This window comes from Neovison vison, chromosome 9, assembly GCF_020171115.1.
Source record: "Neovison vison isolate M4711 chromosome 9, ASM_NN_V1, whole genome shotgun sequence".
Classification (NCBI taxonomy): Eukaryota; Metazoa; Chordata; class Mammalia; order Carnivora; family Mustelidae; genus Neogale; species Neogale vison.
Genome location: NC_058099.1, coordinates 94232771 through 94256158, shown reverse-complemented (window position 1 = coordinate 94256158; position 23388 = coordinate 94232771). Strand labels below are relative to the sequence as shown.

The window sequence follows — 23388 nt, the reverse complement described above, 5'->3', positions numbered from 1 at the left end:
TTATCCTTGGTTTCAGGTTTTCCCTTGGCAGAAATTCAGTTTTCCCTACGATATGTAAAATGCTGATCACTTGGGATTTTAAAAGCATAAGGTGGGACTCATATCATTGGGAAACTCTCCAGAATATCAAGTCCTTTCAGTGGCATGTTGCACAACATATGACATAAGCAAAAAATGTTCTAGCATCCCCAGCAAATGTCCAACCCTAGCTTCCCGTGCCTCTCCAGGGCAGCAGAATATGTTGGTTGCGAAGGTTAAAAAAAAAAAAAAAAAAAAGTATGAAAACTAGGAGACTGGAACAGATTATAAATCAGTGGGTTTGATTCTGTCTCTGAGAAGACTTGGTGAATGTTTCTCCATGGGGTCTCCCAGGACTTGGGATGTCAGGGGTGTGAAATGCCCTAAGATTCTGGAGACCTGTCCGGGTTTGTCTTTCCTACAGAACCCAAAAAAGGAGAAGGAGAATCTTACAGCCATGTTTAGTTTTGGCTTAAAAAATTCAGTAATCCCAAGGAATCGAGGAAGGAAGATCCCAAGGGATCTTCCCAAGATCCCCGAGATCCCAAGGGATCTTCCCAAGGGAGCGAGGGAAGGCAAGGGGTAGAGGGAGGGGAGGGGAGGGAAGACTGACTCTAGAACGGCTTTGCTGGGACTGCATCATTCATTAGCAAATATAACTATCTGTCATGCGCCGGACACTGTGTTAGATGTGGCTATGTGACACTGGTCTTTGTCCCCAGTCCTGGCTGGCACAGAGCTCCTAAAATCCTTGCGATTTTAAGAGTATTAAGAATATCTTTGGTACACTAATGAGGTGACTGAACACAGGTCCTCAGATCGCTTCAGGACAGGGTTGTTGACAAGGAACCGATCATGGGGGAGGGCCAGACCAATCAGCCCGGCCTTCAACAGCCAGGGAGGAGAGAGGAGCCGGAGATTTAATTCAATCATCAGCGGCCAGTGATTCAGTAAATGGTTTAGGAATGAAGCTTCCAGAATGCTCTGAAACAATGAGGCTAATGGAGCTTTTAGGTTGGTCAAGACGTTGATGTGCTGAGAGGGTGACACACTCAGCGGGTTAGAAGTTGTGGCTATCACCCCCGATCCACCCCTCCGTACACTGCCCTGGGAACCTCTTCCATTTGGCTGTTGCTGAGTTGTATGTAGCCTTTCTGTTGAAACTGTAACAGAGACTAGAGTGCTTTCATGAGTGGTTCTAGCGAGTTACTGAACCTGAGTGGGAGTCACAGGGACCTCCAGATTTGTTGGACTGGAGTCAGTTGGACAGATGCTTAGGTTTCCTGGGGACCCCATTTGTGGCTGATGTCTAAAGTGGGGGCCTCTTGTGGGACTGAGCCCTTAATTTGTGGGGTCTGTGCTAACAATTGAGTAGTGTCAGCACTGGATTGAATTACTGGATACCAGTTAGTGTCAGAGCATTGGAAAATTGATCAGTATTGGAGGGACGTAGCTGGGGATAAGATGGTGAACAAGAGCGGACATGTTTCTGTTCTGTAAAACTTACAAATACCTTAATGCATCAATTGGGTTATTTCGTGCTATGCTAAATTTCACCTACCTCCAGATCCTCTTACTCCAGTCTTTAGAGACTGACCTTTATGGACCACATCCATGGACACCCTGCCCTTTGTCTCTGGTTGGACTTGACCCAATGGGGAGCCCTGGTGGGAAACTGAAGGGAGGGAGAGATCGAGGTCACTCAGGATACTTAACTCTCCTAACTTCCTCCTTGGGAAGATGTCTTGCGCTCTGTCCTGAGACAGAATCCTACTACTCCTTTCAGGACAGCCTTCTCCATATGGCTTCCTCCTCCTTCCGGATTCTGTTAACCACTGCTGCTCTGTCTCCTTGTGCCAAGGGGGTGGGAACAGGGCTTTGGCTCTAATCCTGGATTATCGCCCCCACAATTCCTTTTTTTTTTTTTTATAATACCCTGGTTATACCTTTGTAAAATTAAAAAGAAAAATTATTTATACAGAATAAATAAACCTTATTTGAATGATTCTGGTAGACGAGCCATCTCATTGGGACCCTAACTAATACAAGCACTGTTCATTTAAATGCCAGACTTGTGGCCAAATACGTTGATTTTTGTTTTAACATCGTGGATGCTAAGCCAGCCATTTAGCTGCTGCTTAAGAAGGCCACCCTCATTAGCAGTGATACAATCACTTCACAGAATGCTTATCTTGGTACATCCTTTGGCCTGAGAGCATACCTTCAGTGAGGGAAAGAGAAGGGGAACTAGGCCATCAGTTCTGTTTAATAGCATTTGCAATTGCAAGTTGCCAGAATGTTCTTCTTGCCCGTTATGGGTCTGGCATTCGTGCTGTATTCCAGGCTTGGGACATACAGCAGTAGCCCAGGATTTATACCAGCACGATACATTCTGATGAGAGGCTGATAAATGTTGTAGAAAGCAATTGTTATTAGCTGTTTTATTGGTGAAATAAAACAGGGTAGTAGCACTCAGAAGCTCAGTAATTGTGCCTAGGACATGTTTCCTTCCATGCCAAGCATTACGTTTATTACCAGTCTTTTCGTGTGAACCTCGCCCTCCCCCAACACCTCCTCTAGAATTTCTCAAAACCTGGTTTTTCCAAATGATGCGTGTCTTGTAAAAAGATTCCCATTTATAAGTTTGCCTTTCATTGGAGTTACTTGGAGCCTCCTTTCGTTCTTATTTTGCTTTCCAAAGCTGTTACTGAAATAAAAAGTTGGGATGGCCAGACCGGATCATGAGAGATGGCTTCAGCTTGTGTGTAACAGTCCATCGATCTGTAGATGAGAGGGAAAGCTTTTTCTCCCAAGACGGTGTGTGATTACCTTTCAGGAGAGCTGGTGGGAGGAACTCTTATCCTTGAAAAAGCACTTTCACAGGATTTGCCCCCTGATGCTCTAGCTGAGGAAACTGAGACCCAGAGATACCAGACGGGAGACCTACCTGAGAACACGGCTCCTATTAGTGTGTTGGGGCTGCTGGGACAGAGGGCCCCACACTGAGTGGCATCAATGACAGAAATGTATTGTCTGAGTTCTGGAGGCTAGAGTCTAAAATCCAGGTGTTGGCAGGATCGATTTCTTCTGAGGACGGGGAGGGACGAATCTGTTCCCAGTGTCCTCCTGGACTTGTCCATGGCTGTCTTCTCCCCACGTTCATTCGCATCATCTTCCGGCTAGGTGTATCTGTGTCTAAATGTTCCCTTCTTACAAGTACATTGCCATATTGAATTAAGGCCCATCCTAATGACCTCTCATTTTAACTTGATTACCTCCCTAAAAACCCTATTTCCAAAATGAAATCACATTCTAAGGTACCAGTGTTAGGACTCCAACGTGCGAATTTGGGGGGGATTACAAGACAGCCCATCACAAGAGCTGCCCAAATACTGCCTAGAACCTTGGTCTTCCAAGGCCCTTGCTTGTTTTTTCCCTTCCTACACCATGCGCCTTTTAATATCCATACTCTCATCGCTGCAGAGAAGATGTTCTTTTTTGTGGACATGGGGTACAGAGGTGGGTCAGAACCTCCAATTTCTCAGACATTTCAAATCAGTTTAGAAGACTATCCAGTCTAGGTAAGTTCAGAGGAGTAAGGATTCTTATTAACATAGCCTGAAAATAAAATCAGCTTGGAGGTAAGCAACACATTTCTTATTATTATGTGGCCGGTATTGTTGAAACTTTTGAGTGAGAGATGAATTTCTCCCGGACTTGTATCATAAACTGTGGCTGATACTATCACACTGTGATGAGAAACGTGTTTGTCCAATTGTTTTCCTCTTTGATGTGGAGCTCTCTGTCCCCGGGGCAAAGACTTCCACGGAAGCAAGGGTCCCTTCTAGATGTCCTGCGATGAGGCTTTGGCAGAACCCAAATCCTGCATTTTAGGTTTAATTCTAAAAATTATTTTGTCAGTGTAGAGATGTTTAAAACATCTAAAGGTTATGAGGCGGCCACAATGGTGTGAGATATCCGAGGGAAATGTTGGCACATTTGTAGGAAGATATTTTTGTCATGTTATTCCAAGTGATCTTTTAGAGAAGGCAGATCTAAATAAGATAAATTAAAAAAAAAAAAAAAGGCTTAGAGTTGTTAGTTCATGTGCCATGTCACCAAGGTCAAGGTGGCTTGCTTACCGATGCATTAATGAAAATCGCTTTCATTAAAAGTTGGAAGAGAAGACAAATAACAGGGAGTTGGACTCTTTGGTAAGGATCTCGTGCTCCCTGTTCTGGTGGAGCCCACCATGCTCGTTTTGAAGGTGGAAAACCTGAGGATCAGAGAAAAAAACATCAAAACATCATCCGCTCAAGTACGCTCTCTCCTAGACCAACGTGCCTCTCACCCGGGGCAGCAACTGGGATATAGACACAGTGGACTCAGGGACCATCCCGACCACCAGCACACTCACTGGCGGTCCACGTAGGTCTGGACGAGGCCAACTCAACTAAGTCACAGGAAATGCCTCTTGGCAGCACTGAAAAGAGGTAGTGCCCCCCAAATCTAGGATTTGCCCCCTGGATCCCTCTGCTTCTTAGCATTTCCTGAGGCATCACCAGCCGTTCAATGTGTGCCAAGGAAAGAACGTTCGGTGGTGAAACGAATTTGGAAGATGCTACACAGTCCATCTCTCTTTAGCTCCTCATCATGCAGGCTGCTATACTGAAGCCTCGCACCATGTCTTGCCATGACGAAGCCATCTGATTTCTTTAATCAGGTGCTCTTCAAGTCATCTGAGCGTGGACGCATTTGTTTCTGTAAAACCTGTAAGTGGCACGCAACACATTTTGAGAAGTGCTGTCTAAAATCTGCATAAGTTGAAGAGAGATCTGGAAGAACAATGTATATACTGGAAAAGAAATGAGATCAAGTTCATAGATGGCTGAGTCAGAGCTCTGCAGAGATATCCCTACGGACACTTGTGTGACTGTCCTTAGAATCACTCACAAAAGATTCCTTGTGGCCACCGGCAGGGAGGGAACAGTACGCTGGGCTGGCCAGGCTTTTCGCTCATGAGGTTCTTTATTAATTGTGAGGGTGTTGATGACACTGTGTGTGTGTGTGTGTGTGTGTGTGTGTGTGTGTCCTGGATAATCAGATGGCTTCTGAAAGAAAAGAAGTATTGGGACAAGAGTGAAAAGGCAGGAAGTGGCTTTGGCCTTCATCGTGGATTTGTGATGTGACATCTCTGTTCCTCCACGGGTGAGAGTGGGTGTTACTGCATAGCTCTGGATCCCTCTGCCATCTGGCGGCCCCTAAGGCACCAGGAGGTCTCCCTGGACACTTGGGACCTCAGCAGATGCTGTCTCAAGGTGGAGAGGGGGAGGAGGAGGTTGTCAGGCTGATGACATAATGTCTAAGTGTTTGGGTCACCTCGGGAGGAGCTGAGTGTTGGGTGCAAAGGGCCATGTCACTGCTGAGGAAGATGCGAAGGGACTGTCACACTCCCAGCAGCAGCCTGACCAGCTTGGCATGAGGCTGTAGTCACAGGTTCCTTGAACAGAGACCTTCTGGTTTTATGACAGGAACCATCTTGAGCTAGCTGAAGAAAAAAAGATACTTTGGGTAGATGTTTGAGCATGCGGTGGAATTTAAACAATGGGAACAGCCAAGTCTTAAGAAAGTTCAGAAGATGACAGTTCGAGGGATCTGTCTGTAAGTCTGTCTCTGTGAGTTTCTGCTCTTGTTTGGGGTAAGGGTCCACTCTCGTCCATTTAGATGGGACACACGTGCTTGTTCAGGAGAGAGTGGCAGTACCTTGATCTCAAGGAAAGCTGGTCCTCTCTTCAGCCCCCCGGGATGAAGTGTGACTGAACTGGTCACAGTAACCCAATTTCCCGTTGTCAGTAACTGGTCTCAGAGCGGCCATGTGACCCCGGATTAACGCAGAAGCTAGAAATAGAAGGAGGCTGAGTACAGATGCTAGGAAAGCTGTTGTCTTCCCAATTAAAAAGGAATGACAGAATCATGGGACATGGCTCTTTCTTCCTTTGCTTTGCCCCTTCTCTGGCGTCCAGACGTGATGCCCAGTGACACAGCAGCCATGTTGGGACTGTGGCATGACAGGCACCTGAAGAAAGCTGTGTGCTAGTAACAGAAGGTGCACAGGAGAATGAGCAAGGTCCTTCTTTGGTTGAGTGGCCACCCTGACCCTGGACCGAACACCTCCTGACTTGTACTTATTTGAGAAGAATGAGACCCTGGTAGTTGAAATCACTGCACTTGAAATCACCCAAAATCATTTCTGAGTGAAAAATTACGTAGTATAAGAGTAGATGTCAGGAGCCAGCCCTGATGATGAGAGAGGGAGTGTCAGATCTTGGGTGGGGAGGTGTCCAGAAGTGTCTGTGAAGGCCAGCTTGGAGCCTTGGGAGCTCACCAAACCGTCTCTGTGGCGGTACACATCTGTTCTGGGTAGAGTTAAGTCTTTAATGAACTAATTGTACTAACTGTATGGATCCCTTATTAGCTGCTGGATATTTTTGTTTTTTTCTGGTGCTGGGGATAGACTGGGGAAGACAGAGAAGGTGCTGGCTCTCACTTCCCTACAGGGACTGGAGGCAAGGGACAATAATAAATGAAGGGGATAATCAGAGATGGTGAGAAGTTCCGTATGCGACAGGAAGGGAGCGTTGTGATGGAGAGTTCTGGGAGGTGTGTAGGTGGCCTGAGACAGTGACAGTTGACCTGAGCCTTGAGTTGCAGAAGGGAGCCAGGTGCGAGAGACGAGGCCCAGGCCTCCCGGGAGGGACGGTGGCGCAGAGCCCCAGGCAGAAAGTCTTCTGCTAGAGACACAGAATGAATCATTAATAGGCGTCCACGGCGAGGGGCTGGGGGCGGGCGCCCGTGCTCATCTTGCGAGCGTTCCGGCCACTTGGCTCATGGGCTTGTGATGTAGCTCGAGGTGCTGACCAGGCTTCCTGCTGCACAGGGGATGTTTCCTGTCCTCTCCTTCAGGCTGTGAGGGCCCTGGGAGTGGGACGGCGGGGGCAGGTATTCACGGGGACGGACCCCCCTTTCCTTCGAGAATTGACCCGTCATGCTCAGCCACAGCACAGAGGCCCCCCAGGGTCCCGGCTTCCCTTGCAACGGCGTCAAGCCCATTCTGAAAGACAAGCAGAGCCTCCAGCTGAATCAGCACCACGCCCCAGTCACCCGCGGGACTCACAGTCCCCACACTTGACCTGTTTTCCTGTGGCGAGGCCAACGCAGAGAGGCAGGAAGGCCGGCGGGGCGCGTGGCCGTGGCTCCCAGCCTGTCATGACTGGTCGTATCTGCCATCATCTCAAGTGATAGTGATCAGTGAAGCGGTCACAAGAGGTCACAGGGCTAGAAACTCCCCAGAAGTCCTCCTGCCCTGCGTCCCCTCATGTACCGGGCATTGCCCAGAACAAAAGTGTGGGAGGCCCCACCGACTTCCAGCTGGCTGCCTGCGGAAGCAGGTGCTCACCTAGGCCCGGCAGACAATCCAGCTCTCTTGTCTCCAAGGCTTGAACTTGGGGGGGTGAGGGAGGGGTGCAGTTAGAAGCACTATCTTTATATCATAAATTATATCCTCTCCCTGGGCTGGGAGACTGCCTCTCGGGTCCTGTGTCATGAATGGGACCCTGGATGGGTGTTCACCGTAGGAGAGCAAGCCGGCCTGGAAATACCCAAACTACCCTTGTGAAAGCCTGGTTCACTTCTCTTGGATCTGGGACCAAACCAACCACAAAATTTCAAAACTGGGAGACACTCTGGTGATTAATACGCCTCCTCTTATAGATGGGCGGGGAGGAATGAGCTGGCCAAGGTTCTCCTCATGCTACAGAGCGAGGCTCTTTGGGAGGCACGTGGAGCTTTCTCGGATGTTGACCGCGTTCTGCTGTGACGTGCTGCCTTGACTTACGGAGCAAAGAAAACAAACTCACATGTCACCGATGTGTATAAAGTTCTTTGTTGCTCCGTCCGGGTTGAATCGCTGTTCCTCTGTGAGAGGCATTCACTGTTCTCGTTTCAGACAAGGAGAGTGAAGGACATGAATCCATTTAGTAAGTGGCAAAACTGAACTCAAGCTCAGGCCTCCTGGTTTTTATCCGAGAGCATGCCCAAGTCCGTTTCCACTTTTGTCCTCTGGGGGTTTGGGGGCAGAGCAGAAGTTAGCCGTAACTTAGGCAGGGTGGGATCCGCAGCAGGTGTCCTCGGGTGCTAGGAGCCGTGTCCTCAGTTGCTGGGAGCAGGTGTCCTCGGGTACTAAGGCCTCTAGGGGAAAGGATTCTGATTTTTAGTGAACACTCTTGCCTTGGCATGTGAATACTTCCCTCTTAGAGCCCCTGTATCTGAGGCAGAGTTCCCATAGATCCTATCGTAACTGGTGCTGCCATCTACTTACTTTAATTGCCACCTCTGGGACACAATGGCACAGAAAAGTCCAGGCCATTAGAAACAACTGGCTCTGTCCAACTCCTGGCTCCAGCACTGACTCTGAGTGACCTGAGACCTCTATCACTGAACCTTGTGCTGTCTCAGTGATGTTATCTGTAAAATGGGGCTAGCTGTAGTACCTTCCTGGGACGGTGGCTGCAGACTAGAAGAGGTAAAGCTCTTAGAAGAGGAAGCAATCAATAAATGTCCGCGGCTGCTTTGTTGGCTGTCCACACAATGGAAGGAATCCAGTCACAGAAGCGAGTTTTCTCCGGCGGTTCAGAGAAGATACGTCCACAGCTCCTGATGACGGGTAGGCATCCCAGGGTGAGCAGTATACAAAGATACACTCGTGAGTAGTTCACAGCTTGACTCCGGAGACTGAGCTCTCGCAGGCCCTCTCCTACAAGGGCATCTTCTCCTCTGTCACCGTCTCCCCTCCAACAGCAGAAGGCTTTGGCTGGCCCACCCGAGAGGCTACTACATCTAGCCTGCAAGTTATGCCTACAGAAAAAAGAGAAGTAAGAGCCTCTTATGTAACTTGAAGAGCACAAAAGATCCGATGATAAAAGCCACTGCCCTGAACTTTTCCAAAGCACAATAAATCCCTGCCTACCATCCTCTAGTCCTTGGCAAGGCATCCTTCGTCTGGCTTTCGTAGACTAGGAAAAAAGTTAATGAACCCACTCCCATCAGGCTGTGTATTGTGCTTAAAGGCTACAGAAAGGCTACGATTTCAGTGGGGTCTTGTCTAAAATACACCCCACGTTTGCTTTATGGTTTCTTGGTGATATTCTGACTTTAATTTGATTGCTTCCTGGGAATGGGTGTAGTCCCTGGAGAAAGCGGATTCTCCCTCTCCCCTGTCTGTCTGTCTCTCTCTCTTTTTTTTCCCAGCCTCTACTTTTTTGTTTAGATCATCTCTCTCCTGACCTTTCAGCGGCTCAGCACTTTTTTTTTTTCCTTCTTTTTTTGCAGCGCACGAGCAAGCCTGGAAAACAGAGCCAAGACACAAACTGCGAAGCAACAGCTCAACCTCCCAGAGCGAGTGGGCTTCGCGCTATTTCTGGTGAGAGCAGATGTGGCCTCAGGGGGGGCTGTGGGGAACAGTATCCCTCAGGTAAAAATAAACTCGTACCATTAGGACCCAAAGGATGCCGATTCCTCATTCCCAAGCAGCTCGTGAACTGGGAGCCGTGTGGGAAGGCGACTGGTTTGGGAATCCGACGGGTTCTGCCCTGGATTGCTCCCAGATTGCGCTACCAATCGGCCATCTGGTCTCGGTGAGTGCATGTGACTTACACGTACATTTTTTTTTTAAATCAACAACACAAAAAATAAGGCAAACGCGGCAACACAACGGAGTGCCGCCACGGAGTGTGTTCTAGGCAACAATCCTAACGTTTCGACCAGCTCCCTGCAGAGTAGCGGAGTACTTGGCAGCCGACTCCTGGATCCCGTTTCCCTGTCTCCCAGCCCAGAGACAAACACTGCCCGAACCTTCCTGCTTTCTCTGGACACCCGCATCTTTAAGCCATGGGTGCTGCCACTCTGTTTTAAAACTTCAAAATTTTAGAACTTGAAAGTAAATGGAAACACATTTTACGTTCTGCCACTTGCTGTTTTGTGTGTATGTGTTTTGTTTTTTTGAGGTTTTTTTTTTTTTTTTTTTTGGTTTTTCCCATTGAGCTTAGATTTCAGCAACATTGCTCTGGTCCATTCGTTTTAACTGCTCTGTGACATCATGCTGCACGGACAGCCTGCCGTGTGCTTTGTCGATCCTCCTGTTGATGAACAATTAGGCTGCTTCTTATTTTGTACTACGATAAACAAGGCTTCAGTGAATGTTCTTATATATTTCCTATACTAACGTGCCAACGTTTCTCTTAGATGGCGTTTTTTCAGACTGTTTTGTCTATACCCACCGTCAAAGATACACCTTTCCTGGTCGCCCAGCCCATGGGTCACACTGTGTGTGTGTGTGTGTGTGTGTGTGTGTGTGTACATATATGTGGAAGAAAAGGTTCTCAAAATAGTGCCCATATTTTCTATTCAGTTATGATCCAGTTTGTGTGGCCTAAAAGAAAATGTATTGGTTACAGCGTACTGAAGGGATCCTCTGAGCCATCTCTGTGGGGCGTTGGGTAAACACTCTTCTGGGACACATGCAATCGCTGGGTCATAGGTTATACCCAGTTTCGAATTGAGGCATTCTTTGTGAGTCTTCGTGAGGTCATGTTAAGCTTAGACATGGATAGTTCCTTTTAGTTAGCATTCTGGCTAAGAAAGGAGGCTCTTAGGTCATTTCGCGTGTCCTGTAGCTGGAAACGAAAGTCCTCTTTTGAGTTTCTGGGCTTTCATTTTTCATCTGTCACAAGATACCAAAACAAAACAAAAATACTAGACTCCAGTATTTTGCAGACTGCTTTCTCATCAGCCCTCGGGGTCCTGCGAAAGATGTCAGGGTCGACCACACAGTGTGGCAGTTGGGGGTGCGGGGGTAGAGCAGGGAAGGGGCCAGAGGGAGGAGATGGAATCCTGGGCTTCCCCCCGCAGTTCCTTCCGAAGGATTCCATGGTAATATTTCTCCACTGTATTTCCATTACAGTTATTTCGCCAAAGGACGAAAAAAAAAAAAGGTGTGCAGGTTGAAAATATTCTTAAACTATGGGTTTAGATGCTCTCCAAGGCTCTTTCCAGATCTAAACCTGAATGAAAATAATTTTGGAGGCTTGGGGCCATTTAAACTTGTAGCCAGAACCAAAGAACGTGGCAGTTGAGGGGTGAAGGCTCGGGCAAGCAGGGCTGGCCACCTGCGAGTCGGTCTGTCCCTCTGCCACCGTGGGAGCTGACATGGACAGGGGGCTCTCAGCTCTAGGCACTCTGCAGCTGGGGTGGCCACCTTGGGGACGGCCATGTCTGTCCTGTCCTATGGGCTCCTTCCACACGAGGCTGCTCTAAAAGATTCTGTTTTCATCGTGCTTGTTTATTCTGTGAGTGAGGACTTAATAGACGTTTTTTCTGGGCATCATTTCTGCCGCCACAGACTGTTCCCCGTGCTCACAGCGAAGCCCGTTTGCTCAGCGGGGTACACACACCGTTAAACCATTCTGTCCATGGAGATGAAATTTTATTATCAGTTTAATGAAACTGTTCAGCTCCTCTCTGGTTTATTTTAGCCTTCCCAAATATAGTAAGGTCATAAAAAGAAGGAAAGAAAAAAAAAATGGTAGGGAGGTGGTGGTGAAGTGACTTCGGGGCCGGCAGATGTTAATTTCTGCGGGACCGTGGCTTCCCTCCGGAATAGGCTGGCTTTCTGTCCTGCTCCCGGCACCTCCCGGGCTGGATGCCTGCCTCCTCTCGGATGGCCGCCCTTCCCCTGCATTTGTCCTGCTCGCATTTCATCGTCCTTAATCACTGTTTTCATCACGTCACTCCCAGGCTCAGAAACCCTCCAGGGATCTTCATTTCCCACCCCGTGAAGTCCAAATGACGCTGCCTGTTTCCGAGGCTTCTCCTAATCTAGTCTTTCCTTACCTCTCCGGCTTTATTTCCTTTGCCAGATGTGGTTCTGGTTCCTGTGGCTTAGAGATAATGGAATTTTTGTACACATCACCACCCATCCGTCCCCCCCACCGCCCCAGATTTGAAATCTGCATCTTTTTTTTTTTTTTTTTTTTTAAGATTTTATTTATTTACTTTGAGAGCGAGAGAGAGCGTGAGGCAGGAGGGACAGAGGAAGGAACAGGTTCTCTGTGCTGAGCAGAGAGCCTGATGTGGGGCTGGATCCCAGGACCCGGAGATCACGACCTGAGCTGAAGGCAGATCCTTGACCGACTGAGCCACCCAGGCGCCCCTGCATTGTTTTTCTTAAGTAAGTTCAGCCTAGTTGCCTTGAACACAACAAAGCAGCGAGGATTGCTTCCCTCGCCACAGGCTACGGTAGCGTGGCTGCAGGACTTTCTGGGGACAGCAGGGGAAAGGAAGCAGTTTATGCCCCTCTGTCCCTCCGTATCCCAGGAGAAGATGAGGCACTGAAAGAGGTAACTCTGTTCACTAAAGTCCTTGCTGAAAAGCTCTGCCGCTTTGACAAGCAGGCAGAATGCACACAACTCCGAAGACCAATGTGGAAGATACTCCATTCCAAGACAGGAAGGGCTGGTTCAAAGCCTTTGGAGAAAGGTCTGCCCTGGCTCAGGCCACAGTCAGCCGGTGACAGAGCCTGGGAAAAGATGCTTGGGGGCTGGCAGAGGAGAGTCCGGAGAAGGCTAACCTACCAGGGCAGGCTTAGCACAGCCGCAAATACAGTTTCTTTTCAACTTCGTATTTAGTGTGTGTGTGTGTATGTGTGTGTATGTGTAGGGACATTGTCCTTTTGTTTTTCAAGAACGATTTCCATAAGTCCTCATTCGTCCACTTAGCAGCTGTGTGATTGGGGGCAAGTTTCTTGATGCAGAAAGTGGAAGCAATAACGGTACATCGCTCGCGGCGTCGTTGTGGGGAGCGAGTGGGGGAATGCCCGGAAGAGCACGGCATGTGCTCCAAGACCAAGATATTAGCTATTATTACGATCACAGTTATTAGAAGTACAGGTAAGCGGCTCTTCGTCTGAGCAGCTGCCGGAATTCCACCTTCTCTCACAATACCCTCAGGCCACGTGGGGTGAGCGAGCATCCACGCAGCGCTCAGAACCTGCCGCGCACTGAGGGGACACGGAGGAGTCTGACATGTTGACCTTGCCCTTGGGTAGCCTGCCTTCTAGCAGGGAAGGCAAACCGGTGAGTAGATGATGTCAGGTTTTTATTTGTATTTGTTGATTTTTTTGGAGATAGAGCATGCGTGCGAGGGGGAGGGACAGAGGGAGAGAGAATCTTAAAATCTTAAGCAGGCTCCACACCCAGCACTGAACCTCATGAGGGGCTCGACCTCACATCCCTGAGATGACCTGAGCCACAACCAGTGTCAGATGTTCAACTGCCAGAGCCACCCCAGTGCCCCACATTCTTCTAGTTGAAGGCTGGGCTGGCAGGACCGACCAGCTGGTCACTGCTAGCCACGTGTAGCTCCTACAACTAAGTTGAGATGTGTTCTCTATGTAAAATACACATTGGATATTTAAGAAAACGTAAAATATAATAGCCAGCATGGCATTGATTACCTGTTAAAATGATGACATTCTGGGTATACTGGGTTAAATACAACAATAATTTTTTTTAAATTGAGATGTAGTTGACACATGATGTTGCATTAGTTTCAGGTACACGACATAGTGATTCAGCAAGTCCGTGTGTTATGCCGTGCTCACCCCACGTGCAGCTTCTGTCTGTCCCTGTAGGACACACTCACAGTACCACTGACTCTGTTTCCTGTGCTGCACCTTTATCCCTGTGACATATTCACTCCGTAACCAGAAGCCTGAACCTCCCACTCCCCTGCACCCATTCTGCCCATCCCCCTACCACCCTGCCCTCTGGAAACCATCAGTTTGTTCTATTTATGGCTCTGTTTCTGTTCTTTGTTCCCTTTTTTGTGGATTCCACATACAACTGAAATCATGGTATTTCTCTCTCTGGCTTATTTCACTTAGGATAATACCCTCTTGGACCATCCATATTATTGTTTTACACACACACACACACACACACACACACACACACTACATTTTCTTTAGCTGTTAATCAGCGGACACTTGAATTGCTTCCTTCTCTTGGCTATTGTAAATAATGCTGCAGTAAACGTACATCCTTTCAATTCAGTGTTTTCTTTTTTTCTGGGTAAATACCCAGGAGTGGAATTAGGGGATCATATGGTGCTTTTATTTTAATTTTTGGAGGAATCTCCATATTGTTTTCCCCAGTGGCTGCACCAGTTTACATCCCCAACCACAGGGCACAAGTGTTCCTTTTTCTACCTGTCCTCACCAGCACTTGGTGTTTCCTGCCATTTTTAATTCTAGCCATTCTGACAGATATAAGGTGATACCTTGTGGTTTTGATTTGCATTTCCCTGATGATGAGTCATATTGAGCTTCTTTTCATGTCTCTGGTGATCATCTGTATGTCCTCTATGGAACTATGTCTCTTCATATCTTCTGTCCATTTTTAATCATATTATTTGCTTTTTTTGGTGCTGACGCTTCGGCAGCACATATACTAAATTCTTATATTTTCGATATTAACCCTTACCAGATTTATCATTTGCAAATAACTTTACCCTTTGAGTAGTTAGTCTTTCTGTTTTGTTAATGATTTCCCTTACTCTACAAAAGCTTTTTATTTTGGTGTAGGCCCAATAGTTCATTTTTGTTTTTCTTTCTCTTGCCTGAGGAGACATATCTAGAAAAATGTTGCTAAGGCCAGTGGCAAAAAGATGACCGCCTTTGTTTTCTTCTAGGAGGTTTATTGTCTCAAGTCTCACATTTAGGTCTTTAATACATTTTCAGGTTTGTGGGGTTTTTTTTTGTGTGGGTGTATAAGAAAGTGATCTAGTTTCATTTTTTGCATGTAGCTGTCCAGTTTTCCAAGCACCATTTATTGAAGAGACTTTCTTTTCCTCATTGTCTATTCTTGCCTCCTTTGTTGTAGATTAATTGACCCTATAATAGTGGGTCTATTTCTGGGCTCTTTACTCTGTTCCATTGATCTATGTGTCTGTGTGTCTGTTTTTGTGCCAGTACCATACTGTGTTGATACTAGAGCTTTGTAGTGTATCTTGAAACCTGGGATTGTGGTACCTCTAGATTTGTTCTTTTTAAAATTGGTTTGGCTATTTGGGGTCTTTTGTTGTTCCATACAAATCTTAGTATTATTTGTTCTAGTTGTGTGAAAAATGCTATTGGTATTTTGTTAGGGAATGCACTGAATCTGTAAATTATTTGGGGTAGTATGGACTACCCAAACCCATTGGAGGTCCTTAATAGCTAAACATGTTAATGCCGTCATATATACTCTCCTTGGATCCAATGAATGAGAACATATCAAAAGCTCTCACCTTCCTCTAGGATTCTCATTCATTAGGTCTATATGGTAGTGAGCAATTGTAGGCTGCTATCTGCTCTCTAGGACTATGTGCAGAAGGGAATATTGGTTCTTCCCATCCATGAGCATGGAATAACCACTTGTTTGTGTCATCCTACATTTTTTCATCAGTGTTTTATAACTTTCAGAGTATAGGTCTTTCATCTCCTTGGTTAAATTTATTCCTAGGTATTCTGTCTTGGTGTTGCAATTGTAAATGGATTGTTTTCTTAATTTCACTCTGCTACTTCCTTATTAATGTACAGAAATGCAACTGATTTCTAGGTATTTGTATCCTGCAACTTTATAGAGTTATTTTAGTAGTTTCTTAGTGGCATCTTTAGGGTTTTCTGTGTAAAATGTCATGCCACCTAGAAATAGTTACCATTCAACTTCTTCCTTACTTTCCTTACCCCCCCAAAATATATATATTCACCTGTTCCCTTTAATTTTTTAAAACTGCACTACTCAAAAATGTAAATTTATGTGGCTCCTGTTCTATTTCTGTTGGACAGCAGTGGTCTCCAGTGATGCACGGTGCTGTGGGGACCAGCGGGGCAGCATGTCACCCGGTCTGGGCTGCAGGAATGCTGCCTGGAGGAGCAGATGCGCCTGAGCGGAGTCTCAGCAGTGGAGCAGAGGTCATCCAGGTAAGGACACATCTTGAGGATATTCTGGATTGAGGAACCAGGAAAGCAAGGCAAAGTGTGGTGTTGGGGAGGAGCCCTGGAAGGCAGCCGGTCATTCCCCAGCCTAAGGCATGAGGAGTTGGGGACTGGACGATGATGAAGCTGCCTGAGAGGTGAGGCCTGGGGTCCCACCACTTAACATCCGGTCGTCATTAAATGCACTGGTCTTATATGGGAGTCTTAGATGGGAGGGCTGATTAGGTCTCCACTCTTTGAAGTTTTGGGCTATTGGCTGTTACCAGCTGGAAGTTTATGTCTCTACAAGAATAAGACCACCCTGGAAGATAGGACTAATGCATGTACATATGCTGCTGGGAAGGCAGGATGCCGTTTTCCCTTCTGCACATAGTCCTAGAGAGTGGGGATAGCCTAACATTGCTCCCTAGAGTGGAGACCTAATGAATGAGAGTCCTAGAGGAAGGTGAGAGCTTTTGATATTTCTCATTCATTGGGTCCGAGGAGAGTATACGTGACTGCATTCACCCCCGTTGATCACTGACCTCCAGTGGGACTATTTCCCACCCCCAAATTCTCACCAATAAGGAATACAGTTGACCTTTGAACAACACAGGTTTGAACTGCACTAGCCCACTTATATGCAGTTCTTTTTCAGACAGGACAGCACTGTAAATGTATTTGCTTTTAATATAATACATATAACATATATAATCTGTGTTGACTCTATGATCAGTGAGGATTCCAGTCAGCAGGCTATCGGTGAAGTCTGGGGGAGTCGGAAGTTGTACGTGAATTTTTGACTGTTGAGAATTGGTGCCTTCCACCTCTGTGTTGTTCAAGGGCCAACGGCATAGTCATTTATCCGATGATGTTAATTTGGAAGCTCATTATAGCCGTTCTATCCCAAATCACCCTCGGGTCTTCTGCCGTCAGTAACGAATGATTAAAAGGATATTTTGTAGGTCATGCCAGGTGAAAGAGGACTGGCAAAAGGAGACGGTGCAAACTCGAGTGGATGGAGAAGCTGGAGAGTGAGAAGACATCTTCAAGGTTTGCTTCCCACTCTCTGCATGTGACTCACGCAGGGATCTTCTGAAGATGCCAGTTCTAATCCCTTAAGTCTAGGGGGTGGGAGCAACAATCTGTATTTTTATCCAGCTTCCAGGTGATGTCAGTGCTGCTGGTCTGTGGACCTCGCATTGAGTTGCAGGGTCTACAGGGTCCGTTCAGTGAAGCTCTTTACCATGGCTGGAATTTGCATTGCCACAGCCACGGGGGAGTCCTTGGAAGCCTCGGAAGGAAGACCTAGAGCCTCCTTTGTGCTTCGTGCCCTCCTCCTCTGTGGAGTGAGTCTAATTGTTGGAACAGTTTTTCTTGACCCTAGATGCTCTCTGGGTAATCTCTGTGCATTGGTCCTCATTCTATTTTTGGGAACCCTGAGATACGGAGCCTGATCTCTCGCTCTTGACAGCCAGGTGGAACTCTGAAGAGCACTTTTGTATCTCCCATCATTCTTTCAGTAGATCAAATCTCCTCATCTCCTTTAACTGTTCATGATGGCACCCTCTGGACTACCCCAGGAATCTGTGCTTTTAGTGTGCCTCTCCTAACCGCGCACAGCATTCCAAGCTTTGTCTGAATATCAGAGAACAAAATGGGCCCATCTCCGACGTGGCTGTTGATTCTCTACTCCGGCCAGAGTCCCCCGTGGTCCTGGCATGTTGATACTCTTGGGTATCAGTGCTTCCGAGCCCTTTAGTGGACTGAGCTAGAGAAACGTGTGTATGCTTTTGTGTACAATTATGGTCCATGTGATTTTCGTATTTGTCCACGCACCCATCCATCTGTGGAAAACCCAGAGTCTACAGTGACACTTTACTCCAGGTCGGCTGCAGGTTGTTCTAATGCTTTCCCTTTTCCACGTTCTTAACTCCCTTCCTAGGAGTAAAAAACCCGCTCTCTGATTATCTTGAGGACCGTGACCTGTGTGACCGAACCCTCGGGTTTGGTTGGACCAAAGACCAACTAGTCTTTGGTCTGCCTCCACCACCCTTTCCCCACGCGAGGCATGTTCATGCCACCCAAGTTCCAACACATTCCCACTTCCTTTGGGAAGGGATGGGAGAGGGGGCCAGAAAGGAGGAGGAAAAAGTTGATTTTATCTTTTGACTTCTAATTTAGTAAATTATGCTAATACTGACTCATCATTGGACTTCCACATTGTGCCCTGCTTTGATTTTTCTACTCTTTTATTTAAGATTTCTTGGCAAGTTAATTTATTTTGCTGATGTGAAAAGGCTTTGTAATGCTAGACATTTTCTTAGACATCTCCTTAGATTCATCCTTTTGGATTTCTACAGGGGGAAACAAAGCTTTTCCTGACTTCCGTGGATTTCTACAGAGCCTTGGCTTTTGGAAATTCTACCAGAATGATGGCTACATTTTTAGTGGTGAAAATTACTGATAAGTCTCAAAAGCAATCAGAGAATATCCATTTTCCAGAGGTAATGTATGACTTCCACCAAAGCCACACCAGTATTTCTAATATCTTAATGAGGTATTTTGTTTTTGTTTTTTTTTTCCGTAAGAACAGAACTAAGATTCCTATCATATCCTGGAGTCTCAAAAGAAAAAAAAAAAAAAGGAAAGAAGAAAGAATTCAACTAGATACCCATTTGTTAGCCCAACATTGGAAGGGATCAGCCTTTGATTGGTGAGCAAATCAATACCAATACCACTATCCTTCATCTCTTCATATCCAGCCTGCCCCCAAAGATTTTCTTGGAACCCACAAGAAGGTTAATTGAAAAGATAAATCTGCTTTGGAAAGCATTTGCCTTTTAAATAGAGATGGAGTTTGGGGAAGTGCCATGTAGACATTTATCATTCTACAAATCATAATTATTGTCCGTGACCCGAAACCTGGAGCAGGTTATGATGGTTAAATAATGTCCGTAGTCTTGCTGTTTGGGGTGATCATTACCACACTGCCTTGGGTCTTTTAGGCCGAAAGTGCGTGTGTTGCTTCTATGTATCTGAGTAGTTAATTTTGGAGGCAACCATGTTACAGATCTGATCTCCATCCTCCGACAGATAAGGCCTGGATTGCTCTCCTTTTTATACTTCATTATTCACACTTTCTTCCCCATCTCCCACCAGCCCTCCCACCATTTCTATTTAAGGAAGATATTTATTATATATGTAGATTTCTCCCAAAAGATCTACCTATGCCACACGCACACGCACACATACCCACAGTCCATGTGCACATCTCTGTATGTTCTTTTTATTTTTTTTTTTTTTTCTTGACTGGGTCACTGCTGAAAAAAAAATCTGAGTATGACAGAAGCTGGTAACAGAGATGATAAGGATGGTACTTTTTGGTTGCTGAGGTTTAGAATTAATTTTCGCCATAATAGGTTGACCGTTGGGGAACTGTGCCTCGCTGTGAACTGCACACTTCAGCTGTGTCCCTGGCTCCGGTCACCCACAGAGAGAGTAATTATCCAAATAAGGAAATGCCTGAAAACAAAGAATAATTAGAAGCAGCCTTTCAGAAGCATGCTCGTGTGTGAAACTGGTGGGTCACATTCGTTTTAGAAGCACATCAGCTGGGATGTGGTCTGAGCCTGTGATTAGAGCACTCGTTCCTTCAACCAGCAAACATTTACTGAGAGCCGGCCCAGTGCTGGACACTGTCCTAGGTGCTGGCGAGGTACTCCTAAGCAAAGAGAAATATGAGCCCTGATGGTAAATTTAAGAACTGGTTTTCCCCCCAAACAGAAGCTCTGATTTTTCATTTTTGCCAGTGTAAATATGAAAATTCAGAGTGTCAATACTCCCACCATAGCCGGTTTCAAGCTACCCGTGTTCCTCATTGCCTGGCACATAGAAACCGGCAGCCATCATTAGAGTCCTACCTTGATCCTAATTAGCGTCACTGGGCTTGCTGTAACAACATAAAAAGAAACTCATGACCTACAGGGGAAGTCTAAGACGTACTCAGGGGTGTGTGTGGAGAAGGGTCTGAAAATGCCCACTGGGTTTGGTACAATCACCTCAGAAAGAGATAGGACATTCCTCTTTCCTTTTTACTGAAAATCTGTAAAATGCAGTTTTCATTAGTATGCATTTTATAAGTTTTAAAGAAAATGTATAGTGTCCAAGTGGAACAAGCATCGCTTTCCCATGATCTGGGCCCAAGAGGGACCAAATGGCGAGGGGATGCGAGCCACTTGTTAGGAGACAGTCCTGTATCCACGATTTGTGAATCAATGACTGTTCAGTTGTTTTCCTGGTGAGAAGCGACTTCAACTATTGGCGGAAGATAAGTATCCCCATTGCTGTAGGAAGAAACCACCCCCACACTAGCTTAAGCCGGTGATTGTGTTTATTTCGCTCACAGGTTTGCAGTGTGGGTGGAGCATGGGGGGCGAACATTGTGTCCCTTCTACTGAAGGGAGACTGAAGAGGTAGAAGACAGTGGATGCTGGGTGTGGGCAGGGGCTGCCGTGGGGCTGTGGCTGCAGTACCTCCCTGTGGCCCCTCCGGGTGGCGGCGTCCCAGAAGAGAGCCAGGTCCAAGCTCTATCAACTTTTATGCCCTAACCTTAGAAGTCCCACAACATCTTCTCTCCGCATTCTCTTAGGGTGGTCACAAAGCACCACCCAGGCCAAGAAACGGAAAAGGAGACTCTACCTCTCTTGGTTGGCAAGAGTGCATGGAACTGGAATCCTGATGGGGCCGTTTTCGGAAAAGACAACCTGCTCCAAGAACTTCTCTCCTTTTCGATGTCATCAGCACCCCCAGCTGCAGAGAAAACATGGAAGTTAGGCAGATGGTCTCCATTGCCCAGTGGAATGTGAGTACTGTACCTTAACACCAAAAGGAATGCTTTGTAAAAGCTGTAAATTCTTACGTGGGAAACCCAGCAGATGTTAGCATTGTGTTCCCCATGCCTAGCGCAGTCATGGTTTTTAAATTAATTTCCATGTCAACTGTCAGATTTGTCTTAACTGCAAAGCAGATGAACTCCTTACAGAGATGGTGGGACTCTACCTTTGTTGGGTTGGACTCCAAGTTCGTGTTTTTGTCTCTAAGCTTACTTCTCAAATGCAAACTAAGAGCACAGAAAGGGGATTCATGAAAATGAACGTTTTTCAAAGAAATGTTAGATATTCCTCTTAATGCATATAGGTGTCCTTATTTCCTGCCAGCCACAGGATCTACCAGGCCATGATGAACTTAATATGGTGCTCAGAAGTCCAGTGCTTTCCTCCTATTACTTACTTATTAGGGTTTGAGTCCGTTCATTCATTTGTATCCACAATGTCCCTTGGTTCCCACTGGAGCATGCATAAATAGAACATAGTAACAGAAAAATACCAAAGATGTATGGATTACCTATAGAGTAGCACTTAGAGAACTGTCAGAAAATACCCAATTAAGGCAGTCTACTAGATTTGAGTCTTTCTTTATGGTATGAATTGGTCTTCCCAAACCAGTTGTAAATTAGATGTTCAGGGATTCTCATTTGTAGAGATGATATTGCTGGAAGTTTGTACTTCTTTGAACATATCCAAGTTCTTGCCTTATTTCAGAAGATGAGGTCACTATGTAGCAGAAGTCTCAAAAGCCAAGCTCTTTCGGCAATTGACTCTTCATGGCTGGATAAATCAAACTGAATTTGAACAAAGTTCTGTCCCCAAATACCTTCTTGTTCAGGCTGAAGACAACCGTGGGACATTTAAGACAGTATTTTGGTTCTCAGAAATTTGTTGAAATTTTGAGCAGTCCTTTTCCTTCCATAATGACAGTGTCAAAAGAGCAAAATGAGTAAACTGACTGCCAATATTGTCCCTGCTTCAATGGAATTCAAATGTGTCTCCAGATATTTCTGTTCCTTGACATATCCTTGTAAGGAATATTTGCTGATAATCCTGATAATCCTGAGCTCAGACAGTCTGTCTGGTGGTTCTTCACTTCGACAGCTTTTATACAGCTCATTCTTGGGGCTCACTTCTGCTTCCCAAAGACGCAGGCCAACAGGAGCCCAAGGAATATAGACTCTTTAGGGGTTCCCCTTCGGACCCTGGGAATCAGCCCAGCCTTGGGAACGATTAACCTAGAACATTTGCTAATTCCTGAAATTTTTGTGAAGTTTGCCTTCATTAGAGGTTCCTGTGGCTCGGGGCAAAACAGTGTTATGATTCCATTTCTATCCTTGGTAAACATTTTACAGTAGAAACTCAGGAATACACTGCAATTTTATATATTGACTCACTTTGTAGTAGAAGCTACAGCTTTGAAAAAGAGATAGGGAAAGGCATTCTAGTTCATAAATCTCATCCTTTCCCTCTTGAGCTTTGTGTTTGGGCTGAAAATTTTTTTTTATTTAAATATTCAGTGTAATGCTGGTAATGATTGTCATTACTTGCTAGATTTTTTTTAGATTTCCCAGGCCCCTCCAGCTGGAACTCATGAAGTAGTTCTTTCAAACTAAAGTGGCAATTGCTGGATAGAACCACAAAGAATAAATAAGGTTTCCAGGGCGCCTGGGTGACTCGGTTGGTTGGGCATCTGCCTTGGCTCAGGTCGTGATCCTGGGGTCCTGGGATTCAGCCCCACACCAGGCTCCCTGCTCAACGGTAAGTCTGCTTCTCCCTCTGCCGCTCCCCTGACTTGTACTTGCTCACTCACATGTAAATAAATGAAATCTTTTTAAAAAGGTTTCTACTGGTAGAAGAGTAGATAAAAGCTATCTCCAGTAGAAGGAACATAAGAAAGGCACAAATGCCTTAGTTGTTGGCACACTCACGGATGGGAATAGATCGGTGTAACCAGGATCAGATCCAATATCCATGGGAGGTATCGGTGGCTTGAAATATTCAGTCCTCGGCGATGGAGGCAAAGAACTCTATCTTATGTTCTGTCTCCTATTGTCTGGAGTGGCTTTTTGGAGAAATGCATTAAGATAGAGTCTGAGGTTGCATCTGGCTCTGAGACTGATTAGGGCTCAGAAGATGGGGACAACATTATCAGCCACATATTTTCTCTTTTATACCCTCTTTTTTTTTTTTTAAAGATTTTATTTATTTGACAGAGATCACAAGTAGGCAGAGAGGCAGGCAAAGAGAGAGGGGGAAGCAGGCTCCCCGCTGAGCAGAGAGCCCGATGCGAGGCTCAGTCCCAGGACCCTGGGATCTTGACCTGAGCCGAAAGCAGAGGCTTTAACCCACTGAGCCACCCAGCTGCCCTCTTTCATACCCTCTCTTAATTTGTCCTGCACTTGATTCTTG

General features: G+C 46.2%; 1 long non-coding RNA gene across 12 annotated transcripts in view; it reads left to right on the top strand.

Annotated features, from left to right (window-relative positions):
* Positions 1-23388, top strand: part of LOC122917739 — a 120394-nt gene that overhangs the window by 86810 nt on the left and 10196 nt on the right. For 5 of the 12 annotated variants that reach the window (XR_006386451.1, XR_006386450.1, XR_006386452.1 and 2 more), the window contains 8 exons: positions 9406-9496; positions 9572-9710; positions 13080-13205; positions 15959-16093; positions 17053-17140; positions 18451-18594; positions 20739-20951; positions 22531-22706. This is a non-coding gene — a long non-coding RNA (uncharacterized LOC122917739). The other 7 variants (XR_006386457.1, XR_006386454.1, XR_006386458.1 and 4 more) reach the window with 5 other exon arrangements.